The sequence below is a fragment of the Apodemus sylvaticus genome, chromosome 3, assembly GCF_947179515.1.
Source record: "Apodemus sylvaticus chromosome 3, mApoSyl1.1, whole genome shotgun sequence".
NCBI classification, from domain to species: domain Eukaryota; kingdom Metazoa; phylum Chordata; class Mammalia; order Rodentia; family Muridae; genus Apodemus; species Apodemus sylvaticus.
This window is the reverse complement of record NC_067474.1, coordinates 98,016,718-98,026,154: the sequence shown is the minus strand read 5'-3', so window position 1 is coordinate 98,026,154 and position 9,437 is coordinate 98,016,718.

Sequence of the window (9,437 nt, the reverse complement as noted above, 5' to 3'; positions counted from 1 at the left end):
AAAATCAAAAGATACGTGTATAATTAGGCCTTAGTCACACCGATGCCTCTGGCAAACTGAGTGACCTCTGTGACTGAGGCTGGAAGAAGACCCGCACGCCAGCACCATCACTGCTGTGGCCTTCATGCAGGTTGGCTGAGCTGCAGGGTGGCACCCACAGAAGCCCAGTGTAGAGGATGCTGTGGGTGTGCTTGAAGAGGGCATGGGCATAAAGAAAGTGTTGAAGCAAAGAGGCAGAAGGAGCCACCAGATTGGATGTGGGAGGAAGACAGCGACTTCAGACCCTTTTCTGTGGAAATATATTAAACCGTAGCCCTTCACAGGGAGTAGACTTCAGGACACATGGCAGGAACATGGGAGGTACCAAGACAGCCCTTCTGAAAGTGAGGTCTATAGATTGTCTTAGTCTGAATTGACTGGTGCGTTTTGTAAAGAAAGGTGTAAACATCTGGACGCACTCCAGCTTACAGCATGTGGGTCTGTGTGAGAATCATGGGAGTGTGTAGTCGGATAAGTGGTGTGATATTGAGTGAAAGTGACATTTCAGAAACAGTAAAGATGGTTTTTTGCTTTTAATATTACCAGGAGCTTCCATGTACATCTGGATGCAAATGGATGTCTACAGTTTATACCTATGTGAGCTTAGACTTTCTTTTCTTTCTTTTATTAGATATTTTCTTTATTAACATTTCAAATGTTTCCAGGCCTCCCCTCCAACCCCCCCCTATGCCATCCCCACTCCCCCTGCCTTTATTAAGACACTTCCCCACCCACCCACCCACCAACTCCTGCCTTCCCAACCTGGCATTCCCCTACACTGGAACATTGAACCCCTACAGAACCAAGGGCTGCTCTTCCCACTGATGTCCAACAAGGCCATCGTCTGCCACATGTGACTGGAGCCATGGATGCCTTCGTGTGTACTCTTTGGTTGGTGGTCCAGTCCCCAGGGACTCTAGAGGGTCTGGTCGGTAACACTGTTGCTTCCCCATGGGGCTGCAAACCCACTCACCTCCTTCAGTCCCTTCTCCAACTCCTCCATCTGGGACCCTGTGTTCAGTCCAATGCTTGACTGCAAGCATCCGCCTCTGATTTGTCAGGTTCTGGCAGAGCCTCTCAGGAGACAGCCAAATCACACTCCTGTCAGCAAGCACTTCCCTGCATCCTCAATAGCATCCAGCTTTGAGAACTGTTTATGAAATGGATCCTCAGGTGGGGCCGTCTCTGGTTGGCCTTTCCTTCAGTCTCTGCTCCACACTTTGTCTCCATATTTCCTGCTGTGAACATTTTGTTCCCCCTTCTAAGAAGCACTAAAGCATCCACACTTTGGTCTTCCTTCTTCTTGCTCCACTGGGGCTCTGCCAACAGTAAACTTGCTATACATGAGCCCCCCCTCCCCCAAGGATGACAGGCACACGAGGCTACCTGGCTTGGGCTGAACAATCCAATAGATTTCAGCATCCCAAAAACATCACTGCATTCTCTTTGTAGCATCTTCTTACCCTGTAGAGCTCACCCCATCTTCTCTCTACACATAGCACATTGTCTTCTCTTCCCCACATCTCACCCCACAGAGCTTTCTATATTCCCTTACTCCACCTCCACATTCATAGAGCTCACTGGATTCTCCTTCTCTTGATAACAACACAAGTCCAATCTGTTGGGTCAGGCCAGAAACAAGGTATTGTGCTGATTTTTTTCCAAATAGGAAATTAGGTCCTTAAGACGTAGAAAATGAATGCAACTTGTAAGTTTCAGGAAGCTCCAGAAGCTACAGAATACACAAAGCCCCTCTCCACAGGTATATGAGCAATATAACTACTGAAGAAATGAAACTCTGGCCAACAGAGCCACCAGAAAGTCCTACAAGGGCTCAAGGGAGGCAGATGTCATGAGTTGTCACACATGCCAAGAGGTGCCCCTTGGTAATGTGACTTCCTTGATGTTTATGCTCCTGTGACTCCTCATCTGTCCTCTGTAGTTAGTAATCCTAATACTCATTGGATCACTAATCCAGTTTCAGATGAAATTGTTCCTCTACCTTTTGTCAGTACCTATCTGGGGTGAAGAGATGCTTGTTCCTATCTCCCCAGACACACAAGGGTAAGTGTCATGCCATTCTTCATTGGCTCTATGGGATCTGAGATACCGAGAAACAGTGGCACTTTGTTGGCATAAAGACCCATGCACTAGACTGAGGGAACTCATGATTTTCAGCACGTAAAAAATGAGCAGGATTCTGTGTGTGTGTGTGTGTGTGTGAGTGCAATGCAAATGGAGGCCTGTTTGTCCCCTCATTCTTAGTGTCTCTCCTGTGGGGATCCTCTCTGCCCCATAAAATAATTTCACCAATCTGTCTCATTGTGATATCTTTCCTCATAAGAGTTTTTTTTTTTTTTTTAAATCGTCATTGTCCTGGTTTTCCTACTGTGGAGAAGGACCTCTTTGAAGAGTAACAGGATCATATTGGCATGGGAATTGTACCACTGGGCTTAGGTGATGCCTCTGCACCACTCTCACACATTGGTGCAGGGGGTCACCCATCCTGATAAATGGAAAGTTTATCTGTCATACAAAAAAGTCTCTATCCCAGAAATGACCCCAAAGTAGAGGTCCTCAAATTCCCACCCCACTGCTCTAAATTGAATAGCTGTCACCTTGAGTCCCATGTGTATGAACACAACATGGCCTGTGTGGGAGTAGGCTCTCTGCACACTGTTGGGCAAACAGCTTACTGCTACTTCCACACAGTTACACTACCTGTGTGAGCATCAAGGCTCTGAAGATCCCAAGTGCTGCTCACAGAGCAGTGCAGCATCTAACACTCTGTATGTTTTAGAGTTCTTATTAATTTTCTAAAATGGTGTCCACTGAATCCCAGCTCTTCCTAAGAAGAAGCAGATAGAGAGCGACGACCAATACTATTTTAACTTTCAGAACTGTTAGAAAAGCACTTCCTATCCTCTTTGCTAAAATAAGGACTCCTTTGCAGTCTCCTCAGAGGTGAGACATATAGTCTAAAAAAAGATTGAGCTTAAAGTGACATCTTTTTCATTCTATTTTTTTTAAGTATGAAGGCAAGTCAATGTAACTAAATCCCATCTATAGCCTTTATGGTTTATATATTCAGTGTTACAAAAACTTAGGTCATAAAAATGGATTTTTCTTTTTCTTCTTGCCCCCTTAAATGGCCTGAGACAGATGTCCTGTTCCTGGTGGGTTCTCAGTCTCCCTTCCTCCATTCTCTCTGTGTATCCCCTTCCCTTACTTCTTACTTCTCTGTTATGCTGGGACATGGGTCTCTCTCCCACATAGACAAAAGGATCCTTGAGCCTAGAATTGTGACATCCAGTAACTCCAGGGACAGACCCATGCCCAGTTACACCAGCTGCTGAGCTGAGTTAGGCCATTGCAATTCCTGGTAATTCAATTTCAGGAGAAAAAGAATAGAATAGGTGCTGGAGGAAGATGCAGAGGTCTGCTGTGCAACCACATCCTGCCGAGAGTAACTTCAAACATGTCCGTTTAATCAGATATACCACTTCTGTGATGGACACATGAAACCCTGCAATATCTATGGATGGACACTTAAACATGTCACATAAGGGCTGGGGTGTTGCTGCTTCATTTGCCTGTCCAAAGTCCTAGGTGCACTCCCTGCACCACAAAATGTTGTAATGTACCATATACTTTGAATGAAGATAAAACTGCATTCTTTTGACATATCCAAATTCTAAGTCCATTATTATATTTACCTTAAATGCCATCTTTATTATGATACCAAAAATGTCTACAACTTGGGGGAAAGGAAGACTGTAAGGTGTTTTTAGCTGCTCTAGAAAATAGTTTGTGAGCTCACCAAACAATTAACACATAATTCCCATGCATCCCACTTATAGGATTACTGAATATCATGAGTATTTACCAAAGAGAAATGAAAACTAGTTCACGAGAAACTATCAAGATAGTAGAGTTGATAGTACTTAAAATCCCCTAATAACTATATCTACATCTATCACTAGCATTCTATCTACAGAAATAGAATATTACTCAGCAATAAAAAGAACAAGTCAGTAATATGTGCTACAATATAAACAAAATGCTAAGTTATTATGCCAAGAAGAAGCCAGTCACAATCAACTGGATATTATTACATTTGTTCTATGTTCAGAGAGTAGGCAGATATGTAAAACAGAAAGGTTGGTCATATCCTAGAACTGAGGACAGAAGAAAATAAGAAGAACAAGAGAGAAGGACAGTGACTGCTAACACATAAGCCCTTATTGGCAAGAAATAAAGGTCATTGAAGGTTCAGAAATTGTCATGTGAAAAGTCTGAATTGTCTGTGTTAAATCAATAACTCAAATGATAAACGAATTTTACCTTGATAAAGATGAAGATTGCAAAAAGGTGCAAGGTGGCTTTTGACCAAGTGACACAGTAAATAAGGTACTTGCCACCAAGTCTGACAACCTAATTTGACAGACTTACTGTCAAAGGACAGAACTGACTCCAGCTATTGTCCCTTGACCTCCACATGCAGGCTATTCTGTGAGAATGCATGCATGCACATAAACAAATAAACAAATACATGTAATGATAGTGAGAGAGAAAAAGATTCTTTAACCCAGTGTTTAATTTTTGGTTCTTGTTGGTTTGTTTTTAATTTTTTTATTTATTATATGTAAGTATACTGTATTTGTTTTCAGACACACTAGAAGAGAGCATCTGATCTCATTACAGATAGTTGTGAGCCATCATGTTGTTGCTGGGATTTGAACTTAATAGTCAGTACTCTTAACCACTAAGCCAACTCCCCAACCCTGATTTTTGGTTCTTAATTTGAAGATGTACTATCATTGTGTAACCCATGCAGGTTGGCCCCACTGCCTTTGACATTGCGACAGGGTATTATTAAAACAGAGTTTATGCTTGAGAAGATCTCAATATTTTATGTTTTGAGATTTATCCTGGACCTTATCTATCACTAGCCTCCATTGCATCTGGCTGCATGCAGCTCCGGGTCACAGGCTAGACATACCTGATAGCTCTTGGGAATGGGAACTCTCAAAAATGCTCCAGGTAATGGTTACTTACATCAAGACCACACAGGCAGGGGACCTGAGACAGCAACTATCTTGACATCATCCAGCTCCGCCTCTGAAGTGAAATCCTGATTAAAGCAACACAGTGAGAGAAAGAAGGTACCACACCAGTACCAACACCAATGGAAGAGGAGTCTCACCCCGGCAGCTCCTTGCACTACTGCAGAGTGGCTGAGTGGCCTAGCTAGTTTTATTCCAACTTGATACTAGTTAACTTCTTCCAAGAAGATGAAGCTTAGATTGAACAATGCCTCCATAAAGTCAGGCTGTAGGCAGGCAAGCCTGTAGGGCGTTTTTTAAAATTAGGAATTAATGTAGAAGGGCCCAGCCCATTGTGAGTGGTACCACTCTGGAGCTGGTGGTTCTGGAGTCTATAAGAATGCAGAATGAGCAAGCCACGCGGTCTCAGCCAGTACACAGCACGCCTCTGTGGCTTTGTATCAGCTTCTTCTGCCTTGACATGCCTCAATGGACTGCGATTCAGGTTATGCAATCCAAATAAACTCTTCCTTCTTTAAGTTGCTTTTGGTGGTAGTATTTGATTGAAACAAGATTAACCCTAACTAAGGATACTGAAATTTGCCTCCTATCTGAATAGCTCAGTAGAATAGAGACTTTCCAAAAAATGGTCCTACGTTGAGAATGAGAGGAAGTAAAGAGATGGATAGAAATCCAGAGTTAGGCCCTTGGGGGCTGGAGAAGAGAGAGGGTTGAAGCAGAAATAGAAAGTGCTACAGGAATCAGAAACAGAGCTACCATTCCTCGGAAGCATTGGTGGATATCCAGGTGATGACCTCAGAGGCAGTTAGACATAGGGTAAAGACATATGCCAGAACTTGTTTGGCATAGGGTCTTCTAGTAAAGTTTTAAACACATTGTTTAGTTTTCCATCCATTGAATAAACATTTATTACATTCCTATTAGAAACTGTCACATCGAAAGGGAGCCTGGGAGGAGTTGATTTGATGATGCAGGATAGGGTGGAATTTTAGATGGGACCCTCCCTTCAACAATGACAACAAGATTAGGCAAACATTAATACAATTGTGGGCTCTTCAGGGGCAATGAACAACAGCACAGTGTTAACGCTAGGGGAAGTGAGCTATTGTATCAGTTCTGAGGAGACAGAGAGAGGAAGAGCACAGCCCCACCCTGGGGACATATAGCCTGAAACCCAAGAGTTGACACAGTCACTGCTTCTGATGGTGCTACTGGACCCAGTGAGGGTAATAACCCTTCATTGTATGCAAATTTTCTATAATTACAGAGTGTTTATTACAGGTATGTTTCCTAGAGAAACAGGAAAGAAAACTATCACCACCTTGTATTAATGGGAAAACCCAAAGAACCCATGCATGGGTCTCATGGGTGTATTCCAGGTCTCCAAGTGGGCAGTGAAGCAGGAATAGAAGGGCAGCCTCTGATTCGTCATCTGATTGTCTCCCTAAGGTACTTGAACACCAAATCTCAGACAAAAACTGAGTGCCAGTGCCCATGGTTTGCAGCCCTGAGCTACACCAGGCCCTCTTCAGGACACCTGCAAATGACTCTGCTGGCAGGGCCAGGGTTAACCAGCAGGTGGTCCAGCTCACACAAAAACTCAGTCACTCAGACCAAGAATCTACCCCAGAAGAAGAACCCAGAGCAGTGCCTGGCCACTGATCCAGGAATCTGCATAGATAGCTTTGTGGGAAATCTGCCCGTGAACTACAAAAAACGCTACGAACACTGCTTTGTGGTTTTTACCAAGTCTTCCTCCTTGTCAGCTCTGCATGGCCAAATCGATCTAAAGGAAAATCTGCCATGGAGTTCCCAGGAAAGCTTCTGGATTGGGGAAGTGTTACCTCCCTTCTTCTTCCTTGACTCTTGTGGCTATGAAGGAAAAGTCAGGAAAACCTCTTAGCACCAGTGAGGGCTTTTCTAAGTCCTCAGGCCAGCACCCAGGAACTGCCACACTGTCTTTTATGTAAGAAAATAAACCAGTGTTTCAAGTCCCAAGTCAAATCTGGTGGCTGAAGAATGCATTTCAGGGAGGGGTGTTTTGGGAAATGGTTTCACTAACTGGCCTTGAACTCATGATCTTCCTGCCTTGCTTCTTGAGTGTTTGTGTCACAGTTGTCAACCTCTACACCTGGCTAGGTTGAATTCTTGATTTGAAAAATGTATCATAGAAAGAAGAAGGGTTTGGAAGCCAGACACCTCCCACTTCTGCCCAGGATGGTGAGTTACCACAGCACTCCAGAAGTTCAGCCTCCTCATCTGCAAAATGTAAATAGTAAGACTTTCTGGAAAGCTTAAATAAGCTAATTATGCCAGTGCTTGGGCTATTGGGAATACTGAATTTGTCATTCATAATGTCTGTTAAATACATGGACCTGCTAGGAAGCTATCAATGGTTCTTTATAAATTTATAAAATATATCTTATAAATTTTCTCATCCTTTTAAAAAAATTAACAAAATTTGCTTTCCTGTTATGACCCGTAGCAAAACAAGTACTTCTGGTAGATGTACTTTCACCCATAATGAATAGTTACTCAAGCAAAAATATTTATTGAAGCTGCTCAAACGGTTGGTAAATATTTGTTGAACACATTCTTTGTTTAGATTCCATGCCAGATATCTCCAATGTTAAAAAGATCAGAAAGAAGAACTCTCCCACTAGAGATGTTTGATTTCTACTAAAGGGTATACAAAGTTAAAACAGTCTCCATAGTCAGGAGGTAAAGTTGAGACACAAGTGAAATCCCAGTATGGCTTTCACATCCCTCACTGACTGCAAAGCAGCATCTTTCCTTCTACAATAGAGGTGTTCAGATGACTTAACAGCAAACCCAGATACTAAAACTCAAAACCGTTTCCTTTCATTCCAGGAAGAAATGTCATGTTTCTCATTCTGTAAAGCAATGATACTTGGGCTCAGTCTCAGGCCCGGTGCTTACAGCCAGGGTGTCCCTGGGAGAGTCTTTTAGCATCTTTTTGTACCAAGTACTCTGCCTGTAAAACACGGACTATTGTGGTACATGGAACGTGGGATCATCCACAAGGACTGAGTGAGTTTTAACAATGCCAGATTCCAACAGGCAATCAGTGTACAATCAGTGACTATTATATAACGATTTCCCAGGGTAAAATTGGAGCTTATACATGATTTTGAGCAAAATTGTAGCTTATACATATTTTTGAGCACATCACATCTTTGTCAATTTCTGTCTCTTCTATGCTCTGCAAAATCTTGTAACTTTTGGTTTCAAAGTTGGAGTGTTGTGATAATCTACTATTTGGGATTGGTCTTTAGCGACCTTCCCTGTCTTAAGTCCCCAGAGTGATAGCTGTGGTACTTGAGCTGAAAAATTCCAGGTTGGGTCAAGGTTGGAAAGCCAGGGCCTGGATGCTGTTGTGTGTGTGTTCTGCTGGAGTTGGCTCTATACAGGAACTCATGTTGCCTTCCATCTGAAGGACGGCCAATTCTGGTCTCTCTTGTGCGCCATCTGTTCTGGTGCCACAGGGCCTCAGGTCTCCTCACTTCTCTCCCACAGGGTGCTTCTTATTACCCAGCCCCCACATCCCTACCCTCCACAGTACTTCACCTCAATTGTCTCAAGGTGAGCACAACCCCCAAAGATCTGCCAAGCAGAAGCTGTATCCCCTAGTACCTCATCCCAATAGCCAAGAAAACAGTCTGGACAACCCCAGCCTCAGTCTCTCCAACTCTTAAATCTGGACGGTACGGCTTGAGGACACAAACATAGAGCAACACAGCTTTTGATCATCCCACCATGAAATGAGGCCAAATGGAGCCCATCTCTCAGCTGGAACAGTAGAAACTACCAGGGACATGATCTTCAACAAGGAGAGCTGGAGAAAACCCTGATTAATTCATTTCATTAAGTGGTTAAGGGAGAGGCAATCTGCTCTGTGTGTTCCTGCCCTCTAGTGTTCACTGGCGGCAGCGACGCTCGGCTTTTGCCGAGAATGGCCCTATCTGACTCATTTTTTATAAAGATGTACCGTGAGTTTCCGTGTCCTCCAGTGTTGCAAGTTTGGTATTCGGGAGCGTGAGCCTACAAACAAAAAGTAGCAACGCCACCAGCAGCAGAAGGAACGCTCCTGGGAGGGAGGGTTGGGTCCCTGAAGGTTGTTTTGAATGCTAACTCCTGTAGTGAGTCTTCTAAAACTGATACTACTCAGAAAAGAGGAGGCACTCCTAATTTCCGCAGAGCCCACCCAGTCTGCTCTCCATAACAAAAGTCGACAGTCTTTCTTTGACTATGTGGCTTTTAGATATTGGGGGTTTGGGCTTTGGGGTTTGACAAAAACAATGAACCAATTGA